The sequence below is a fragment of the Gymnodraco acuticeps genome, unplaced genomic scaffold (assembly GCF_902827175.1).
Source record: "Gymnodraco acuticeps unplaced genomic scaffold, fGymAcu1.1, whole genome shotgun sequence".
Taxonomy (NCBI): Eukaryota; Metazoa; Chordata; class Actinopteri; order Perciformes; family Bathydraconidae; genus Gymnodraco; species Gymnodraco acuticeps.
In genome coordinates, this window is record NW_022991720.1 from 792,553 (window position 1) to 814,719 (window position 22,167).

Consider the following 22,167-nt stretch of genomic DNA (forward strand, 5'->3'; position numbering starts at 1 on the left):
ACTGACTGGAGCACAAAGGATGCTTCAGTCTGACTTTATTGAATCTCCATTAGATGGCAGCAGTTCATATTCTCTGTTCAGAGCATGCTTTGGGTCCCAGATGATGTTGTTGGACAGCCTCTCAGGTTATTATGGTCTGCTGAGTCAGAAAGTCTCTGACAGGGTGGACCAACAACTGCAGAGCAGACACGATCACAGATGAAAAGAACAACTGAAGAATTTCTCTGCTCGGCCAAAAAGACCTAAGGCGGCGGAGAAAATACATTCTTTGTTTTGTCCTTTTGCTCAGATATTCAATGTTCTCTTTCCATGACAGCAGGTGGTCAATCATTACACCCAAGTATTTGTATGAAACTCCCTGCTTGATTTCATCTGTATGGATGACAATGAGGACTTTATGGGAGTCAGATGTTGAGCCAAAAATGATTTCCTCAGTTTTCTTGATGTTGATCTCAAGAGCATTGTTATCAGTCCACTCAACCGCCTGATTACAGCCTGTTGGTGCAGCTAAGGGTCGTCTGTGTTACTTAGCAGAGATATTATTGCAGTATCATCAGAGTACTTAATTATGAATTGATGTGGTGTGTTGGTACGACAATCATCAGTGGAGAGCAGGGGTCTCGTCTCTAACACGTCAATCGCGAGCTACCGGTAGCTTTTCAGTAGCTCGCCGTTCACAGACTGTGTAGAAAAAATCCGACAACAATAAATGCACCTGAATCAGTCCGTGTCGCTGCGGCTCAGACACACATGGATTTATGTTTCAAAAATACTTGCGTTATCGTCATGTCAGGTTTTTGGTGGATTTAATCAAGTCTTGGAGTATAAATGTCCTCTTGCTATTTTCAGTTGATAAATACTTGTGTAAAGTTTGTGAAGGCAGGAGGAAAGCTTCAGCGATCACCGTCTCCTCTGTTCCTCCAAACCCCGCCCCCTCCCTAAAAATAATGAGTGACAGGCTGATAGTAACCTGATAGAAACTTTATTATTCACTTAATCGCTGATTGAGATGATATAGCTAACTTAAGCTCATACATTCATGGGATTTATGTAACAGTAAGACAGAGAATATAAGTGTGCACCCACATGCAGTATTTTTGTTTTTATATGCTGTAAATACTCCTGTTGCCTGCTGTGTTCAGACTCAAGTCCTGTTTGTGATGCCACATTCAGGACATTCGGTGTCCTTTTTTTAACAGAAGACTAGAACCTGCAGCTAGACTGCAGAAGTATTAGTTTTTGAGGATGGAACAATTTCACACACAGATATAGGGAGGCTAGACCTATACAATTGATTTATTATGGTTTATAAGAAGATGGCTGAGCTGTTCAGTGTCAATCCTGTGGATTTTGGAGATCTCCAAATCATGTTCAGCTTAAGTCTCGGCAAAACTCTGGAACATTTCTGGAGCCTTAGACCCAGAAAACTATAAGAACATTCACCAAGCAGCACTGAAAATGTCTGCTTTATTTGGTTCTGTTCTACATACCTTTGTGAAGCAGCTTTTTCTGACATGAATGTCATGAAATCTAAATACAGAACAAGACTGACTGATGAACATTTAAATGACTATTAGAGTGAACCTAAGTGGGTACACTACACTCCAGGATACACCTCTGGTGGACTCCATGCAGCGCCATTCATCTCACTAACTGTGAAAAAGAGTGAATGCCACTTATTTTACACATGTGCCATAAGATGCTTGTAAGGTGGTGATTAAGGTGATGTATTTACTATGTGGGCCATAATAAGAAGTGAAATGTTCTGTCCTTGATGTGTGCTTTTGGTGTATATCTGTGGTGTATGTGTTTCTTGGCTGTGTTTTGGCACCACCTTGTGGTGGTTGGTTGACACTGCTGCTTGCTAGTGGTTTTTTCGATTCCTGTTGCTAGGAGAACGAACTTGTTGTGTGCTCCACGTGTAGCTTGGGTTGTTTCATGAACGGACGTCTGCTCTCCATGGGTTGTGCTTCGTATTTCCCGCTGGTTCATGCATCGTCTGTGAGTGTTATTGTCCGACAGGCTGTGGCTTAATGGGAATATGTTGTATGTAAAATGTTTATGTTTGTAGGAATGCAGTGAGTATTCTTTGCGGCTAAGCTACTAGCGGCTAGGCTGATTAGCTTCTCAGTTTGTGTGCCGTAGCTAATTGTGTGAAGTATTCTGTTTATTTAGCTCGTCCGTCGGGCAGTCAATAATAAACTGTTATGTCTGTATTGTCTTTACAGTTTCACCAAGTAAAGAGACTTCAGTAAAACTGACAACTGCGCTGGAGTTTTCTTTCAAACGGTTTAACTGGATGGATAGCTATCTCAGTGCTAGTGAGACCCTCACAGAAAACATTGTCTTTTTTTCTTGGACATGTATTGGAATTTTCAGTGATGCACTTACTATGTGGGCCATAATAATATGTGAGAAATTGATGTTTTCTTGGACCTTGATGTGAAGTTCAGATTTTTGATAAGCTTTGGGTGTTGCAATTTCACACGTAGGAAAGTAGCTTAATTCAACTGATGAGTGCTAGTGAATAAATGTAAGCGATGTGATGCAAGTCGCTCTTGGCCACTTTCCTTTTTTTAAAGTAGCTCACATGCCTCTTTCACACCAGCGCTTTTTCAGCTCCGGCTCGGAGCTGGAGCCTGAAAAGCGCCGGTTTTTCCTGTTCACACCGCAGCGGCGCCGGCTCTTAGCTCTGGAATCCGGTTCACTTCCAGCTCCAAAAAATTGTCGGTCTAGAGGCAAGAGCTTCGGAGCTAAGAGGTGGCGTCGCTTACGTCTCTCTTACGTCGAGGCGTGCAGGAAACTAAACCCACCTCCCCTGAACATGGGTCGACTGTCATGCCTGCCTACAAGCAGTAGTGCTTATAAACACACTTTATAAAGTCAGGCAACACTAACCAGGCTTCGTGTGATTCTGTTTATCTGTACCTTACTTTGACCATCCGTTCACTGTTATTGATCATTGTGGAGAGAGGCAGACGTGTTGTTTTGTATTATAGCAGCTATCGGATGGAATCAATACATGGGCTGCACAGGTTGTCGTGTCCGACTATCACAAGTAGAATCATAATACAAATACGCCGGTAAAATCTGCCTGTAGAAAACGGCTTATGCCACAATAGGATAGCAATAGCAAGTAGTCAGTTTAGCTTCGGTTGCTATGCTAACATCACCCATTTTATACCAGAGAAACTTTCATAACAGCGTTGTGATACCAAACAGCGTCAATTCAGACTGACACACATTCACTTAGGCTAAGGGGAACTGGGATATATATCAGCTGCTTGTGTGAGTCGGACAGTGAATACTTTAGAGCGGCCGCTGCAGTGTGAGCTAACCGGGAGCTAACGGGAGAATAAACTCCCGTGGAAGAGCAGCCAACACTGCAGCGGTCGGTAAATGCCGCAGAAACACATTAATAAACAATGAACCACGGCACTATGGAAAAAAGTATACGGTTGGAGAAGTCGTTATTTAATTTATTCTGGCTTCGTGTGATTAAAAGCAACACGATCATCGACGCGACGCAGTTCCCCGTTGTTGTTGTTGTTGTAGTGAGCGCCGTAACGCCGTTGGGGAGAAAATCAGCGACGTAAACGGTGACGTCATGACGCAGCAGCACCAGTCGGGCTCTGGAGGGTGTGAACAGAGCGGGAGCAGAAAAGGGAAACCGGAGCTGAACGAGAAAAGCTCCCGCTCGGAGCTAGAAAGGGAAAAGCGCTGGTGTGAAAGCCGCATTAGATGAAGAAAGGTTGGAGACCCCTGGTGTAGAGAGTAAGGCAAGGCACTAGGGCTGTGCGATTATGGCAAAAATCATAATCACGATTATTTGGGTCAATAATTGATACCACGATTATTCATTGACCATTTATTGAACTTTAAAACAAATAATATTTTACCAATAAACAAGATCAACAAATATGTTGGAGCGCACTTCCAAAACCATACTAAACATATATTAATATGATAAATAAAAATAAATTAGACCAAAATAAATTAAATCAAATATGTTGCAGTGCACTGTCACAACCTACTGAAAACTCCTTAACATATAGCCAACATTTTGGTAAAACATATTCAACATATTCCACTCAGTTAAACGTTGAAGGCTGGCCAACCATCATCGTCCAGAAGTAACAGGAAATAAATGTTGAACTACAATTTAAGACCAAATAAAAATGTTTTGGCCACCGTGGCAAATGCTGGTAGGGCTGCTCATGTCATCTCTTAAAGATTTTTTGCAAGAAACACCAGCCTGTTTACATGGTCTGGTTTCAGAGACGAGAGCAGGCAGGTGACAATATTGCCACCTGTACTGAAGACCCTCTCTGAAGAGGAACTTGTGGCAGTGCTGCCACATATGACACAGGAAAAAAAGAAAATACTCTGAACCCTTTCTTTGCCATTATATAAAAATAGTGTTGCTACAAAAGTATAAATTAGGCTTACTAATAAGACAACTCAGATCTGAAGCTACTCAGGAATCTGCTGCCAAAGTGCAATAAAAAAAGACAAAATTAATAGAATCAAACCCATTTTTTGTTGCATTTTAGTAGAGTATAAAAATAAATGCCTTTTTTAAAATAGGATGCAAGCAACACTAGTTTCTTAACCTGAATTGATAATATACTATAATCAATTTAAACAGAACAGATCTTAATGTTTGCATTCTTATACCATTTTGTACAATAATTATAATGAATAAATTCAAACAAACTAAAACTTACAGCTGATTAATAACGGTATCTAACTTGAGTTTTAATTATATAAAAAACCTGTTGAAATGCTACTGTTATTTTTACTGTCCCCAAAAAGCGCGTCGGCAGCCTCCAGGAATGCTTCTTTCACAACTTCGCCGTTTTTTCGTGTGTTTGGCAAGAATGTGACTGACACGATAAGATGCTCTGGTAGCAGCCTTGCTCTTGTTGTTGGGCCAGGTGAAAATGGACTGCTGTGCATTTAGCTGTCCTTTCAGGCCCCTCCCCTTTTGGGAGCGTAGGGCAGAATTAGGAGGGAATTCCGTCTCGTAGCATTTGTGCACTCTTTTGAAATGCCGCTCCTAAATTACCCTTCTTCGATAAAGCCACGCTCGCATTGCAGATGAGACAGATGGACTTTGAATTAGAATAGATACAAAAATAATCATCCTCCCACTCGGAGTGAAAATTATATATTTTGGGCTTTTTTGCTTCTGCCATAATTGTGGTCTTGTATGTGTGCGGACTGTCACTCCTGTCGACACGGACAACGTCAGCGAAATAGTGCCCACTGCCCACCAGCCACGTCCGACACATGGGGTGACGCCGGCCAATCACAAAGCTTTGATACGTTCAAGTGCATTATTCTGGCACAGGAAGATTATGTTACAGGACATTAACGATAAAACAGAATATTGTTGTTCTATTTTTAGACACATCTCGCGATCGACTGGGAATCTCCCCGCGACCCTTCTTTTTAACGTGTTGCTCGCGCTGAACACTCACAACACATTTAGGGCTTTTAGGGAGGGGCGAAAGCGCACCCAGCAAAATAATCGTATTTTGTCAATTATGCTGTTTTCATAATCGTCGCCAGCCATAATCGTAATCGTGATTAAAATACGATTAATTGCACAGCCCTACAAGGCACATTTATTTATACAGCACCTTTCAAAGTGCTTTACAAAAACATTAAGAAATTGGCATTTAAAAACAGTCAAAGATAATAGAATAAACATTAAAAGACAAAATACATGAATAAGAGGTGCAGTGCAAGATATGAACAGCTCAATTAAAAGCAGCGGCAAAAATAAAAGTCTTCAGCCTGGATTTAAAAGTAGTCAGAGTTGGAGCGGACCTGCAGGTATCCGGGAGTTTGTTCCAGATGTTTAGAGCATAATAACTGAACTTCTCCATGTTTAGCTCTGACTCTGGGGACAGAAAGCAGACCAGAAGACCTGAGAGAACTAGATGGTTCAGAGTTTAGCAGGAGGTCAGAAATGTATTTTGGGCCTAAAACATTCAATGCTTTATAAACCAGCAGCAGTATAGTAGTAATCAGCGGCAAACCGCTTCAACACGTGTATTTCGGTTTATTCACGGCATTAATTTTGTTATTCTACAATATTGTTGTTTTATAGTTAATGTATATAACAATTTGTGTTCTTTGAAATTGAAAAGGATATTGCATTGTGTTTGTTACTTTCGCTGCAGTTGTATATGTCTTAAGTGTAATTTGGCTTGGCTTCCTATTTTTTATGGACATGCTTTCATTTTGAAGGAGAGTTAGCGCTGTTGACAGGAAGCTGTCATATCTACATATAAAGACGGAGAAAATAAACAATAACGTTTATGGTTAAGTGTTAGCACCCCCGAACAGGCACAAGCTCTTACGTTGATATTGGAGATTTCAATAAATTCAATCGCAAACGAAAAAACGAATATCCGAATAACGAAATTGAAACCCGAATATTACTCCAACAAACATACTGTTGGAACCAAGGTAACACAGTCTCCAGGCGACATTGCTTCATGTCCCAGAGCACTATTGCCGGTGCATCAGGGTGGCTGAGTTGCAGCTCGTGAACACGGTCAGCGATGGAGCCGTCCGCCAGTGACGCTCTGCCGCTGGGAGGCACGTAAATGACAAACAGTAAAATACACCCGAATTCTCTTGGCAGATTAGAGGATGAAAGGGTCTTAACGTCATGCCAAGAATTTCTACGTTGGGATTGCAGGTTTTACATTTTTCTGTGTATGATCGGCACCACAGATCATTAATATACACACAAATAGTTGCGCCTCCTCTGGTTTTCCCCGAGTTCACATCCCTGTTTGCTCGAACAAGGGTGAATCCGGGTATCTCAAAGAGAGATTCAGGCATTGTAGATTGTAGCCAACTCTCCGTGAAACTTAATAAAGAGTCCTGACGATATTCATGACAGTACCTGGGCCCTTTCTCATTTCATCAAATCCCCCTCCTCGACTCCTCGGTCCTCCGGTAGTGACCCAGAAATGAATTTCAGCGCGCCATGTTGAAGGACATCTCATTTCTCTAAATGCACTTTGAGGACCGAGGATCGAGTGTCGAGGAGTCTCTCTGGAGGAGCTATAACCGAAGATACACTGATGGGTCCTCCACGGTCCTCCACGGCTCCTTCGTGGATGCATTTCCGGGAACAGAGATGATTCAAAGAGTTGTGACGCACGGCCGGACTTATCTCAGCCAATGACAGCTCTGCATGCATCCCCTGGATATTATTTTATTAACTGCTCTCATCACAACGTGATGTTTACAGAGAGAACAGCTGTGAGGTCCGTGCAGAAAGGAGAGCAGTGTGTAAAATATATATCACTCAGTATAACAGGCCTACATTACTCTCTGTATTTGAGAGTCGATATTTTTCTAAAACCATTTTGTGCTTCACATAATAAAATGCACAACGGCTGTAGCCTGATTATATGCTTTAGGAGCTGTAGGTGTGTGTGTGTTGTACAGTGCGTAGATGCAGCGGACAGACAGGTTTCAGATGGTTTGGTGTCCTCTGCTTACTTTTAATACTTGTAAATAAAACTTTTGGCCCGTAATTTATTTCCCTCATTGTAGCAACCAGAGAGAGAGGGGAGGGGGGGATATATATCCAGTCTCTGATAGTGTTACGTTATTTAGTGCTCGGTTTGATTCTGAAATGGTATATATTTATATAAATATATATATATGTGTGTGTGTGTCCGCATCTGTAACCTGTTATTTCATTATACCACACTGTGAATGAATTAAAAGTAAATGTATACGTTGTCATGAACACATCTGTCCATCAGACAGAGGGCTGCTGTGCCTCCTGTCATCATTAATGGACGTCTCTTTAAAATGACCGCTCAGAGGAGAGGAGTTCTCATTTCTCTAACCGCCTGCTGCTTCCCCTCCTATCTCCTCGGCTCCCCTCCTCGACTCCTCCGTTCGCATCTCCTGTGGGCGGGACTAAGTCTTGAGGATAGGAGTCAAGGATAGGAGTCGAGGAGGGGAGTTAGAGAAATGAGAAAGGGCCCTGGTGTATGTCCTGAGTGTGTCCACTTTGTTGCTCAATGAGCGCAGGTTTGTGAGAATGATGGATGGAAGTGGTGGCCGGCTGAATCTCCGCTGTAGGCGATTCTGAAAGTAGAGTTTTATTTTCAACATTAGCAACAATGGAGAGTGGGGCTCTGAAATCATAATATGGGGAATAATCAGGCAGTTCAATGTGTGTGTAGAGGTATGTTTTGTTAAAACGTAGCAGTCGCTCTTAAGCTGTTCTAATGAAGGTAAACACAGCGAAGTAAACAGTAAAAGGCACAGCTCTTTGCAGCTGGTGCTGCTCTTCTCAGATTCTGCTGAGTTTCACGTTACTGCCTCCTGGTGCTGCAGAGATTTCATGAAGTGAAGGAGGTTTTCCTTCTATAAAACAGCTGTGGGCAGCAGATATTGTGAGAGTCCTGGACATGAATTCATAGATCAAGGCAGACTGGTTCACAGACTCACCTGTTTTGCCGATCCGGTGCTTAAACAAATGGCTCTACACCCCTGGCCGAAATGTCCCTAAATTGAAGTCCGAGTTCGAAATATATCTCAAATAATGTATGCACTGCTATTTCCCCACATCAACATAACAGTCTGCAATGAAACGTCTGTCTCCTGTGCACTCCACTTCCTACTTGGCGCACTGGTAACTTTCTCATGCTTTTTTTTCATTGCCCTTTGGGCTTCGTACAAATGCAAATATTTTATTTTATTTTAGAAAGTAAAGTCCTTTCGAGTCATCTGTCTCAAGCCTAAGTCAATGCTCAAGTCATGAATACCAAGTCAAAGTCAAGTCGAGGATTTTATCAATGTTAGTCAAGCAAGTCTCAAGTCCAAAAATATGTGACCCGAGTCAAGTTATGTGACTCGAATCCCCCACTTCTGGTTTACAATGTGGTTAGAATGTTGTTGTATCTAATATACTAAACACAAACAGCTAGTAAAAGTAGTATTCCGTTAAGTCAAGGTTTATATTAAGTGAGTTTTTATTGTGTTAACTGTATGTATTTATGCTTCTTAGATTGACTTTCTCTCTTTCTTTGTCCGTCTGTTCTAGAAACCGAAAGGAAGAGAGAGACGTCACAGCTGTCAGCAATGTGACAAATCCTTTACAAGATCTAGAGATTTAAAGCGCCACCTGCATATTCATACTGGAGAAAAACCGTACAGCTGTGAAGACTGTGGGAAAACATTCACTACATCAAATTATCTCAAAATACATCAATTTATTCACACAGGAGAAAAACCGTATTGGTGTGAAGAGTGTGGGAAAACGTTCACTACATCAGGTGCTCTCAAAAGACATCAACGTATTCATACTCGAGAAAAACCGTACTGGTGTGAAGAGTGTGGGACAACTTTCACTGAATCAGGTCATCTCAAAAGACATCAACGTATTCACACAGGAGAAAAACCGTACAGCTGTGAAGAGTGTGGGAAAACTTTGACTACATCAAGTTCTCTCAAAACACATCAACGTATTCACACAGGAGAAAAACCGTACTGGTGTGAAGAGTGTGGGAAAACGTTCACTACATCAAGTTCTCTCCAAAAACATCAACGTATTCATACTGGAGAAAAACCGTACTGGTGTGAAGAGTGTGGGAAAACTTTCACTGAATCAGGTCATCTCAAAACACATCAACGTATTCACACTGGAGAAAAACCGTACTGGTGTGAAGAGTGTGGGAAAATGTTCACTACATCAGGTGCTCTCCAAAGACATCAACATGTTCACACAGGAGAAAAACCGTACAGCTGTGAAGATTGTGGGAAAACTTTCACTACATCAGGTGCTCTCAAATCACATCAACGTATTCACACTGGAGAGAAACCGTACTGGTGTGAAGAGTGTGGGACAACTTTCACTGAATCAGGTCATCTCAAAGCACATCAACGTATTCACACTGGAGAAAAACCGTACTGGTGTGATGAGTGTGGGAAAACGTTCACTCAATCAGGTGCTCTCCAAAGACATCAACATGTTCACACCAGAAGAAAAAAAAACATACTGGTGTGAAGAGTGTGGGACTACGTTTTCTCAAAGTATCAACCTTAAACTCCATGAGCAAATCCACACTGCATAGTTTTGAACAAGTATGAGAGCCAAGCTAGATGTTTCCTCCTCCTGATGTCCTGAGAGCTGTATTGTTATATATGAAGAGTCTTTCTGAATGGAAGTCTGACTGACAGACCTCAATTCACAGTCGGTCTCGTTTTATGTCCCTGGACAAGCCCCGAGGTCCTGCTCAGCTTTTTGAATATACCTAAAGTCCCCCAAAATAAAATGGGTGAGGCTTTTCTCCACTACGCTCCCAAACTGTGGAACACCAGGAAATATCAGAGAGGCTCAGTGGACTTTTTTAAACGCCAGCTAAAGACACATCTCTTTGGATTACCTTTTTATTAGCAACCCCCGACTTTAGATGGTCTTTTAGTCTTTATTATTTACCTACTTTTATATTGTTTCATTTATGATATAGGAAGGGTTTTATCTCATATTAGTTATTTAACATTTTCAATAACAACATTTATTTTTACGTTGGTTTCATTATATTTTAATCGTTTAACCTTTATTAGAATGATGACGTTTTTATTACTATACATTTGTATTTCTGTTGTACCTATATGTTCACTTTATTGTATAGGGTTCTATATTGTTGGATCTATTCACTTCTCTTGTGTCTTATCTTTCTGAGAGAAATCATAATTCAGTTTTCATAATCCTTCTCCTGGGCTGCTTGTGTGACGTGTGCAGCATGTGTAGTGTGGTGTCTCTGTGTGAGACCTGTTAGTTTAACTTGTTCATTGTTAGGAGATATGCTCCAGTTTATCTTTGTGCATGGAGTACTTCAGTCACTTTCTTTTAGGAGAAAGTTGTTCTCAGTTCATCTTAAGTTTGTTTTGTAAATTGGCTGGTGAGCCTTCTTCCTTTTCAAAAAATTAAACATTATCCACTAATTTTGCCAAATCAGTTTCCTCTCTCCCGGTTATTTTCATATTTTGTTACTTCCCTTTGTACCCCTAGTTTAGGAGGGAACGTAACACTGTATTTCATTTGTTATTATCATACCTTTTACCTCCTTGTGTATCTTAACCTGTTAACATGTTATATTTAGCTGCATGTATCTGTAAAGTTCTTAACATCTGAGGGGACTTTCTTGTGTTTCATTGAACTATGAAGAAATGTTTTACTATGCCGTGTTTCAGCCATGGTTTTCTTGTAGCCTTGTTATTCCATATATAAAATATTATATGTCCAAGGTTAAACTGCTAGCCTCGTTAAGCTGCCATAATTACATTATTATTAATAATAATAATACTTAAAATAATCATAATAATAATATATAAACATGGGACTGGTATGACAGATTTTAAACATTGAAAGAAAAAAAAAAGTGTTTTTAATAAAAGGCATAAAACACATCCAGTAAAATATAGGATAAAACACCAATGAAAACCAGCTACAAACTCACCTCCTCCGACGCCCCAAAAGCATGTCGGAAAAGTTGAGTCTTTAGCTGCTCCTTAAAAACCTCCACTGAGACAGAGGCTCTCAGTTTCTTTGGGAGTTCATTCCATAGCGGCCACCACGGTCCCTCTTAGTTTTTAGCCTCAGAGGACCTCAGGGTCCGGGTTGTCCTGTGAGGGTGGATAAGGTCGTTAATGTAGGCGGGGGCTTGGCCATGGCCAGCTCTATATGTGTAAACCAATACCTTACATTGGGTTCTGAGATGAACAGGGAGCCAGTGCAGGGCAGAAAGGATTGGAGTGATGTTGCATGTTTTTTTGGACCGAGTGAGTAATCTGGCTGCAGCATTTTGGACCTGTTGTAGCCGGTTTATTGATGTTTTGTTGAGGCAGGAGAACAGAGCATTACAGTAATCAAGCCTGGATGAAATAAAGGCATGGATAGCCATCTCCAGTTCTGCATTGGATAGAAACCCCCTGAGCTTGGCAATGTTCCTGAGGTGGAACAAACAGGTACGGGTCAGGAGTTTGATGTGTTTGTCTAGTAGCATAGACTGATCGAAGGTTGCACCAAGGTTTTTTATGTTTGCCCTAACGTTACCACTAAATGAACCCAGGTGGCTTGCTACCTTAGAGGCGATATTATCAGCCGCTGAGATCAAGACTTCCGTTTTTGATGCATTGAGCTGTAGGAAGTTGCTTGACATCCACTCCTCAATGGCAGACAGACATGTAATCAAGGTGTTTTAATTCTCTGTTTTGACGGGTTTGAAAGAGAAATATATCTGGATATCATCTGCGTAACAGTGAAACGAGACAGTCTTGAATTGGCTAATTAAGGGACCTAATGGAAGCATGTAAAGGGCCAAAAGAAGGGGGGCTAAAACAGAACCCTGGGGCAGTCCCCAGGATAGGGGAGTGCTGTGTGATGAGAACGGGCCCACCACCACAAAGAAACTTCTCCTGCTGAGGTACGAGGAAAACCACTGGAGGGCAGACCCTGAGATTCCTACCCACTCCCTGAGTCTATCTAGCATGATCGCGTGGTCCACTGTGTCAAACGCTGCACTCAGGTCCAACAACACCAGAACCACGCCATCACCTGCATCCGATGCCATCATAATGTCATTGGAAACCCTGAGTGATACGAATAAGAATTAAATGCATTATTGTTTTCAAACATTTTTACATAAAACTTGAAAACAATATTGAATTAGAAATGTATTAAAAAATAATAATAATAATTAAATAATAAGAAAAACAGAAAATAAAATAATAAATAAAATACATAAATAAATCACAAAAACTTGAAAAAATATCTATAAAGAAATGTAATATGAAAATAAAACGTTTACTGAAACTAAAAACACAAAGTGGTAAAAATAAAAATTAAATACATTATTTGTTTCAAATGTTTTTATATAAAAAAAACTAGTTCCTTAAAGAATATTCACTCAAATTAAGCAAATGCAATTAAAAAAGAAAACCCTTGATGCAAAAGCCTTTTTCATTTAACAGATGTTATTAATGTAGTGAAACCACCAGGAGAAGTGTTAGGAGATGTCTGAAGTATTTGTTGCGCTTGACTTTATGACGGGGACGTTATTTAATATCGCATTGCAGTCTGATTACTAGTTAAAGAAAGACAACAATTGTCTCATTATTGGACAATTACAAAAAAGGCTTCGTGTTGATGGATGTTTTTATTAAAAATGACACAATTTAATATCCTTTTTTTTTAACCTCTTTCTATTGGTCTGATCCAGTCAGCTGACCTGGGACAGATCATGTGACCCAGCTGCTGTTTTGATAAATGTCCAAACGTTTCCTGTTTATGGTCGTTTGAACCTCTGTTTTGAGAATGATAAAATAATCAAATTAATTAGTAAAAATTATGAAATAAAAATTCTAATAGTACAATAAATAAAATAACAATCTATAATTCAATCACAATAACTAATTAAAAAATATATATATAAAGCAATGTTGATATCTTTTTACAGAAATGTCTCCTTAACACACGGCCCGTTTATTCAGAGTTTTAATGAGGACGTTGAAGAGCTGCTGATGTAACTAAATAATTCCCAATGTGGGATCAATAACGTTTAACGTGTTAATACTTCATTGCTTGTGTGTTTGTTTGTTTGTTCACAGCATGTAAAGCGGCCTTGGGTCCCTTGAAAAACGCTATAAAAATGTAATCTTTTATTATTATTATTATTATTATTATTATTATTAACAAGGTATTTGGTATTTGGTCACCCTTTCTCATTTCTCTAACTCCCCTCCTCGACTCCTATCCTTGAGACTTAGGCCCTTTCTCATTTCTCTAACTCCCCTCCTCGACTCCTATCCTCGATACTTAGTCCCGCCCACAGGAGATGCGAGCCGAGGAGAGAGGAGGGGAAGCAGTAGGCGGTTAGAGAAATGAGAACTCCTCTCCTTTGAGCGGTCATTTTAAAGAGACGTCCATTAATGATGACAGGAGGCACAGCAGCCTCAGACAGAGGTCTGATGGACAGATGTGTTCATGACCACTTATATATTTACTTTTAATTCATTCACAGTGCGGTATAATGAGACAATAACAGGCTACAGATGCGGACACACACACACACACACACACACACACACACACACACACACACACGTGTATATATTTATATAAATATATACAATTTCAGAATCAAACAGAGCACTCTCATAATAACGTAACACTATCAGAGACTGGATATATCCCCCCCCCTCTCTCTGGTCGCTACAATGAGGAAAATAAATTACGGGCCAAAAGTTTTATTTACAAGTATTAAAAGTAAGCAGAGGACACCAAACCAACTGAGACCTGTCTGTCCGCTGCATCTACGCACACACTGTACCACACACACCTAAACCACACACACGCACATACAGTTCCTAAAACAGGCTATAGCCGTTGTGTATTTTATTATGTGAAGCACTAAATGGTTTTAGAAAAATATCGACTCTTTGTAGATTTACTAAACTAAAGCAAATAAAGAGAGTAGGCCTGTTATACTGAGTGATATATATTATACACACTGCTCTGCTTTCTGCAAGGACCTCACAGCTGTTCTCTCTGTAAACATCGCGTAGCGATGAGAGCAGTTAATAAAATAATATCCAGGGGATGCATGCAGAGCTGTCATTGGCTGAGATAAGTCCGGTCGTGCGTCACGCTTCTTTGAAACATCTCTGTTCCCGGAAATGCATCCACGAAGGAGCCGTGGAGGACCCCTCAGTGTATCCTCGGTTATAGCTCCTCCAGAGAGCCTCCTCGACGCTCGATCTTCGGTCCTCAAAGTGCATTTACAGAAATTAGATGTCCTTCAACATGGCGCGCTGAAATTCATTTCCAGGTCACTACCGGAGGACTGAGGAGTCGAGGAGGGGGATTTGAGGAAATGAGAAAGGGCCTTAGTCCCGCCCACAGGAGATGCGAACGGAGGAGTCGAGGAGGGGAGCCGAGGAGAGAGGAGGGGAAGCAGCAGGCGGATAGAGAAATGAGAACTCCTCTCCTCTGAGCGGTCATTTTAAAGAGACGTCCATTAATGATGACAGGAGGCACAGCAGCCCTCTGTCTGATGGACAGATGTGTTCATGACCACTTATATATTTACTTTGATTCATTCACAGTGCGGTATAATGAGACAATAACAGGCTACATATGTGGACACACACACACACACACACACACACACACATATATATATATGTATATAAATATATACCATTTCAGAATCAAACAGAGCACTCTCATAATAACGTAACACTATCAGAGACTGGATATACCCCCCCCCCCTCTGGTCGCTACAATGAGGAAAATAAATTACGGGCCAACAGTTTTATTTACAAGTATTAAAAGTAAGCAGAGGACACCAAACCAACTGAGACCTGTCTGTCCGCTGCATCTACGCACTGTACAACACACACACCTACAGCTGCTAAAGCATATATAATCAGGCTACAGCCGTTATGTATTTTATTATGTGAAGCACTAAATGGTTTTAGAAAAATATCGACTCTTTGTTTGTAGATATCTACTAAACTAAAGCAAATAAAGAGAGTAGGTGATATATATTATACACACTGCTCTGCTTTCTGCACGGACCTCACAGCTGTTCTCTCTGTAAACATCGCGTTACAATGAAAGCAGTTAATAAAATAATATCCAGGGGATGCATGCAGAGCTGTCATTGGCTGAGATATGTCCGGCCTTGCGTCACGACCATAGACTGTATATATAAATGGACGTAGGGTCCGTGACGTCACCCATAGGATTCTGCAGAGTTGCCGAGAAGCCCTTACGGCCCGTCCACACAGCGGCGTGCGTTGAAGCTTCCAACGCTTCTGCCCATTCACTTTGAATGGGGTGACGTCACTTTTAGCCGAACTGCATCGTGGGAAGCGACGTGGACCGTTGCTGGCGTGACTCGCTGCAAAAGTTGAGCAATGTTCAACTTTTGACGCCTCGGCAGAAGCGTCAGCCAATCGAATCATATGCCAGTACAAGCTCTAGCCAATCAAACCGCTGCTTATGTGTCAGGGGCGGGAAATTCATGTGATTGGTTGTTGGTCGAGTGTCAGACACGCCCGCCGGCAAGCGTCGGGCCGTAAGTAGGCGGAGTCGGCCACTAACGGCTCGACAGTGACGTCAGAGTTCAACTCCCGCCTGTTCCAGCCTGCTCCAAATAAGGGCAAAGAGGCGGAGCCGAGGCGGGACCTGCTGCCACCGAGCTGGAAGTTCCAGAGCTAGCTGAAGCCACCAAGCTTAGCTAACATGCTCCCCAACTGCACACTGCCGTCGCATTTTACGTTTCTAAGGTAAGCGGACATGAAACTATTCAGCAAAACTATAAATAATAATCTAAGTTATTGAGTTTTTAGCATAATACTTCAGAATCTTAAAACCCCTTAATGTTTGTATGCAATTGTGCTAAATTCAACACTGGAATCAAGCAAATATTAATATGTTTGCATGACATTAGTTATTTGTATTTTGATATCACTTAACTATGTTTAATACATTTAAGTCAAGCTAAGGTACATGTGATGGTAGCTAGTTAGTGCTCTTACCTGTGAGGCCTCCTCCAAACAGCATAATAACCAGACTGTATCATTAAAACTAAGTACCAGTTCTAGATCCTTGACTTTAGACAAACAATTCAAAAAAGACAACATGTATTTAAAGACCAATCTTTATTAGAATGTGCCTCTTAACCTGATATATTAGTTATACAGTAATAGTATTGACAATCTAAAAAAACTGAGCAACTCAACAGTCAACTTTATGTTTCTTATTGTCTAAAGCATTTATTATTTTCATTTTCCCCCTCTCATATTCAGTGTGGACGGATTGAGACAGCGTGGTGTCCAGAGAGCTGCAGAGACTTCAGGGAGAAACCTCCGTGTGATGGACGTCCAGTCTGTTGGTTTGGAGAGGACTGAGGGTCTTTCCTCAGCGAGGAGGACCAGGCCTGATGGAGGAGCCCATGCTGGGCAAAGCTGATACCAACTGCACAGGCCTAGTCTGTCACTTTATTTGATTAAATGTGTTTACTTATACATTTAATAGGTTTACAACTTCTGTCCATATGTGCTTTTTATTTAAAACATTTGATTAACTTTTGGTTCACATTTCAATAAATTGTATTTGTATTTGCTCTCCTTTTCTCCATTATTCTTACTGAAAATGTTAGATTACACATTCACATCTGACTGAAGATTGGCCCCATTTATTTGTGACGTTGCAAACTCTGTGGTACAAGGCACAAGTGATGTGAAGCTCATAAAGTGAGGCAAATATAAATAATCAGCTGATGGAGTGTATATGTGGAAATAGGTGCATTCTGACTGTTTTTACAATAAAAGTAGTTTCTTAGTGAATGTCCTGTGCTGGTCTTAAAATCTCATAACATAAGCTTTTAATGTTCCTCTTGGATGTTCTTCTTGACCCTCAGAGAAGGAGAAAATGTCGTGTCTTTCAGGCATGTCCTTTCCTAACAAAAATTACAGGAAACATAAAACATATTATTGCAGAACAAGTGTGTTATTTATGAAAGCGGTGTTTTTTTTAAATTTCAACAGTGAGCTATAAAGACAATCAGATTATGAATGAACAGTATGAAGTTCATCAACATTGAAATATATGTTATCAAAATAATATTGAACTGTTACAAAACGTAGTGCAACTGTAGTGAATATATTGATATTTGAAGATTATACCATATTTATTGAAGATTTTACACTATACATATTCACCAAAATTATTCCAAACCACATTCTTCCAAACTCTCTACTGTAGTATGACCAACAGGAGACTATTGATGTGTGTAGTGAGTTTGGTAGCACTCCACTGTATAATAGTGATGTTATTGAAGATTATACCATATTTATTGAAGATTTTACACTATAAATATTCACCAAAATTATTCCAAACCATATTCTTCCAAACTCTCTGCTGTAGTCTGACCAACAGGAGACTATTGATGTGTGTAGTCAGTTTGGTAGTAATATACTGTATAATAGTAACGTTATTGAATATTATTGTATTCTCTTTTTTCGGAGTTGCACTTTGCAGACGGTCCCTGAGCACTAATTTCTTCTCCGGCTGCAGATAGAGACCAATGTAATGTGTCCAGTTTGGAGGACAGCACGTATTGGCTTTTTCAACCCAGTCTCACAAAAAAAGTGTAATAACTACGTTGGTCCACAACGTAGGACGTAGTTTTTCTACAAAAACGCCTCTGAAATTGTAAGATCCCTACGTTTTTTTTCACCATTCATTCCAATGGCTGGCGTCTATGTCACGTGATCTTCAAATTTCTCCCTGCAGAAAAAAAAAAACATGGCCGAACTTCGTTTTATTCTCGGTGGAAAATGCCTATTTTAAAGTTAATTCGGCCATTAAAATGCCTTTTGATGTCATTTGATGCCAGAAATATGAGTTGTTATTTCAGATTATGTGTGCTGTGGATGCACATGATCTTTAGTTTGCTAGTTATTATGAAGATTACTTCAGGAAATCGCGACGTTTTCATTGTTACCAAGGTGGTTGCTAGGGACGCTGTTATCGATATTATTTCTGTTATGTTGTGTAACTGTTTAATGGTGTTATCTTTATTGCTACCCCCTTCCCCGTCAATGTATAGTGTTGGTCCACAGCGCAAACGTATTAGTTCCGCAAAATCTGCATCTAAAATTGTGGCATAGATACGTTATTTTCCCTTGTGCAATAGCTTGGTTTCAGTCACGTGACTTCTATGACGCGCGAAATTCAAGTGGAGGTCAGGAAGTGAAAACGCAATCATTCATCAACGCAGGAATCATGGAGGACACCGACTATGTCAAACAATTAAATGAACCTGCACGCCGCAGATATTGTGAAAAAATCACAGCACACATCGGATACGATCCGCATCAGCTGAAAAAAAACGACTTTTCTCGTGATTTATCCGATTTGCCCGCTGTCGAGGCGATGGATATCACCAGCTACCTCGTCCTTCATACCTCCTACTACACGGCTAGCCAGATGAAAGCGTATAAAAGCCTGGAAGCTTTCAACTACTTCGTGTGTGGATGGGTGAATGACCTCGGCACCAAAGAGGCATTAAACAAATGTCGCCTTGTTTTTGCCCGGGTGAGTGTTAACTACCTATACCTTCTTACCTCTAAGTAGCATTATTAGGAGACATCTAGCTAGCTAACTTTAGCTACATGGACTCATGTAAGGCAGTGTTACGGCTGTCGCCTTGCCCTTCAGCATTAACTGCCTGTGAGTGTGTTGTGTGTGTATATATGTGTATGTTTGTTATGTGTATGTGTTTAGCTTAGGATATATTGTGTTTTGTGTGTATAGACAGCTCAGAGCCTTTGAACAGCCTGCACGTTGTTTATATCACTCTATGTTGAGGTTAATATTAAAAACAACCTCTTTACCAAGACCATCTGGTTATGTGTTGCTTGTGATGTTGTTACCAACTCGCAAGTTGTGAACTGGAGCTTCAATTGTGTAGGTCAACCATTCCCAGAGGTCTGGAGAAACACCATTAAAAACGTGGATTGTAGCTAAAGAAGATGGAGAGGTTGTTACAGCACACTGTAACTGTATGGCTGGGTAAGTCATAAAATAAATATCCCAACCCAAAGCATATTTGACACAACACTTAAGCTCGGACAAAATAATGCCTGCTATAATATTCATGTTATACCATTACTAGCTTTTACGATCAATCTAGTTATTCTAGTATGTCTCTGTCTATACAGTTTGTCAGAATCCTGCACACATGTTGGAGCAGTTCTGTTTGCAATCGAAGCAGGTGTGAAGATGAGAGAGACTGCATCCTGCACCACTGAGAAGTGCAAGTGGCATCACATGTCAAAAAGGTATTCAGACCCCAGTGGTCAGTCAGCTGTTCATGCCGTCCTTGCTTGTCTCATTGTTACACTGCACCTACATGTATGTTCACATACATGTTGGTCTGTCTCTCACATGTGCAGATTCCTGCTGCTCCAGTTGCGATGATAGACTTTTCATCCGCAAAATCCAAAAAGCAAAAACTGGATGATGCCATTGCTGGAAGGACAGGTGAGAAGCACACATTTCAGCGTCCCACAGTCCAGGGTTCAAAATTGGAGCGAGGATCAGAGAGGTATATGCAGTTTTTCAAGACTTTGAGCAGAAATTCCCCAAGAAGTGCTGCACTGATGTCCAGGGAACCATATTACAGAGAATTTGTCCCTAAATCTGTGAGCAAGCTATCTAAACCACTACCTCAGTATAGGACACCAGAGATGCTACAGCTATCCCCAACAGAGTTGCAGAATGCATGCCAGGACTTCAGACAGGAAGAGCTGACACAGCCACAGGTCCAGGCAGTAGAGGAGGAGACCAGAAACCAGAGCTTATCAGCAATATGGTTTAGCCAAAGAGCAGGAAGGATCACAGCCTCAAGACTGAAGCAAGTTCTACAGACTAGTCTTGCACAGCCATCAAAGTCCTTGATCAAGTCCATATGCTACCCAGAGGCATACAAGTTCTCTACAGCTGCAACAAGGTATTTATTAGGGATTAGGGAGCCAATCAGAAAAGCAAACTGTATACAGTTTTTCTCAGACGCGGAGGGATACCGACTTGTTGTGAAAGTAACTTACAATTCTACCGTGGTATACGCTGATTATATCACGTATATCAGTAAGTTACAGTACAGTAACTTATAACTAAATTCATTATCATTAACAAAACATTGATTCACAAAATATTCAATGCATAAAAATACTGTGTGTGTGTGTGTGTGTGTGTGTGTTGTGTGTGTGTGTGTGTGTGTGTGTGTGTGTGTGTGTGTGTGTGTGTGTGTGTGTGTGTGTGTGTGTGTGTGTGTGTGTGTGTGATGTGTGTGTTGTGTGTGTGTGGTGTTGTGTGTGTGTGTGTGTGTGTGGATGTGTGTGTGTGTGTGTGTGTGTGTGTGTGTGTGTGTTGTGTGTGTGTGGTGTGTGTGTGTGTGTGTGTGTGTGTGTGTGTGTGTGTGTGTGTGTGTGTGTGTGTGTGTGGTGTGTGTGTGTGTGTGTGTGTGTGTGTGTGTGTGTGTGGTGTGTGTGTGTGTGTGTGTGTGTGTGTGTTGTGTGTGTGTGTGTGTGTGTGTGTGTGTAGTGTGTGTGTGTGTGTGTGTGTGTGTGTGTGTGTGTGTGTGTGTGTGTGTGTGTGTGTGTGTGTGTGTGTGTGTGTGTGTGTGTGTGTGTGGATGCGGATGCGGATGCAAATACAAGGCAACTGCCCGAAAGCAGTATGAAGGAGTACAAAGTCTGCACCACCAGGGTTTCAGCTGTAAAGACAGCGGGCTTTGGCTGAACCCTCAATGGGAGCGTCGCCAGACGGATGTGTCACGTGCACCTGCCATGGAACTGGTATCTGTGAGATAAAGGTAAGTTAATTGTTCAGTATTGTGCTACAGTAAAGCGGGTAAGTATAGGATTGTGACGTGATCCTGAGTCTGGGGATCCTCTCCCAATACATTTTGAGCTGCAGACACTTATTTACAGTATAATATATTACTTTTCTTTTCATTGAACTTTTAGTGCCCACACAGCAAACAAGAGGAGGCCAATCTTCGCCTGTGTGCTGGAGAACAGGGCTTCTGTCTCGTCAACGATGGGGGCACTGTGAAGCTGGACAGGAGACATGCCTACTACCATCAAATACAGGCTCAGCTCCACCTCGTTGATGTTGACTACTGCGACTTTGTTGTCTAGACTCTAGACTAAAAATGACCTCTTTGTAGAGAGAATTGTGCGTGATGTGGACCTGTGGGACAACATCATTCCATAGAGTTGGTGTGCTCATTTTTTTTCCACAAGAACATGTTAGTGCATAACTATCAGGTGACTAAAAGCCTCCTCTCCCTGTCTGCTGTTCCATTTTTCAGTTTCAGTTGCAAGATGATCAGGAGGGAGAGAAGGCGTGATTACCAGCACCTGTGGTCTGTCCTGGTCCCGGAAGTTGTGGTTCTCTCCTTGTTGCATTATTATTACGTGCCGTAGTGGGTGCTGGTGTTTGTGGGTGTCTTTTTCTCTCTCCCTCTGATCTCCCTTTTTCTCTCTCCCTCTGATCTCCCCAGGTGCTCCCAATCTCCAATCAGCGCCTCCATATAG

General features: G+C 41.2%; 1 pseudogene; it reads left to right on the forward strand.

Annotated features, from left to right (window-relative positions):
• Nucleotides 1-11,183, forward strand: part of LOC117534732 — a 57,566-nt pseudogene extending 46,383 nt beyond the window's left edge.
• Nucleotides 11,184-22,167: the final 10,984 nt, after the last annotated feature.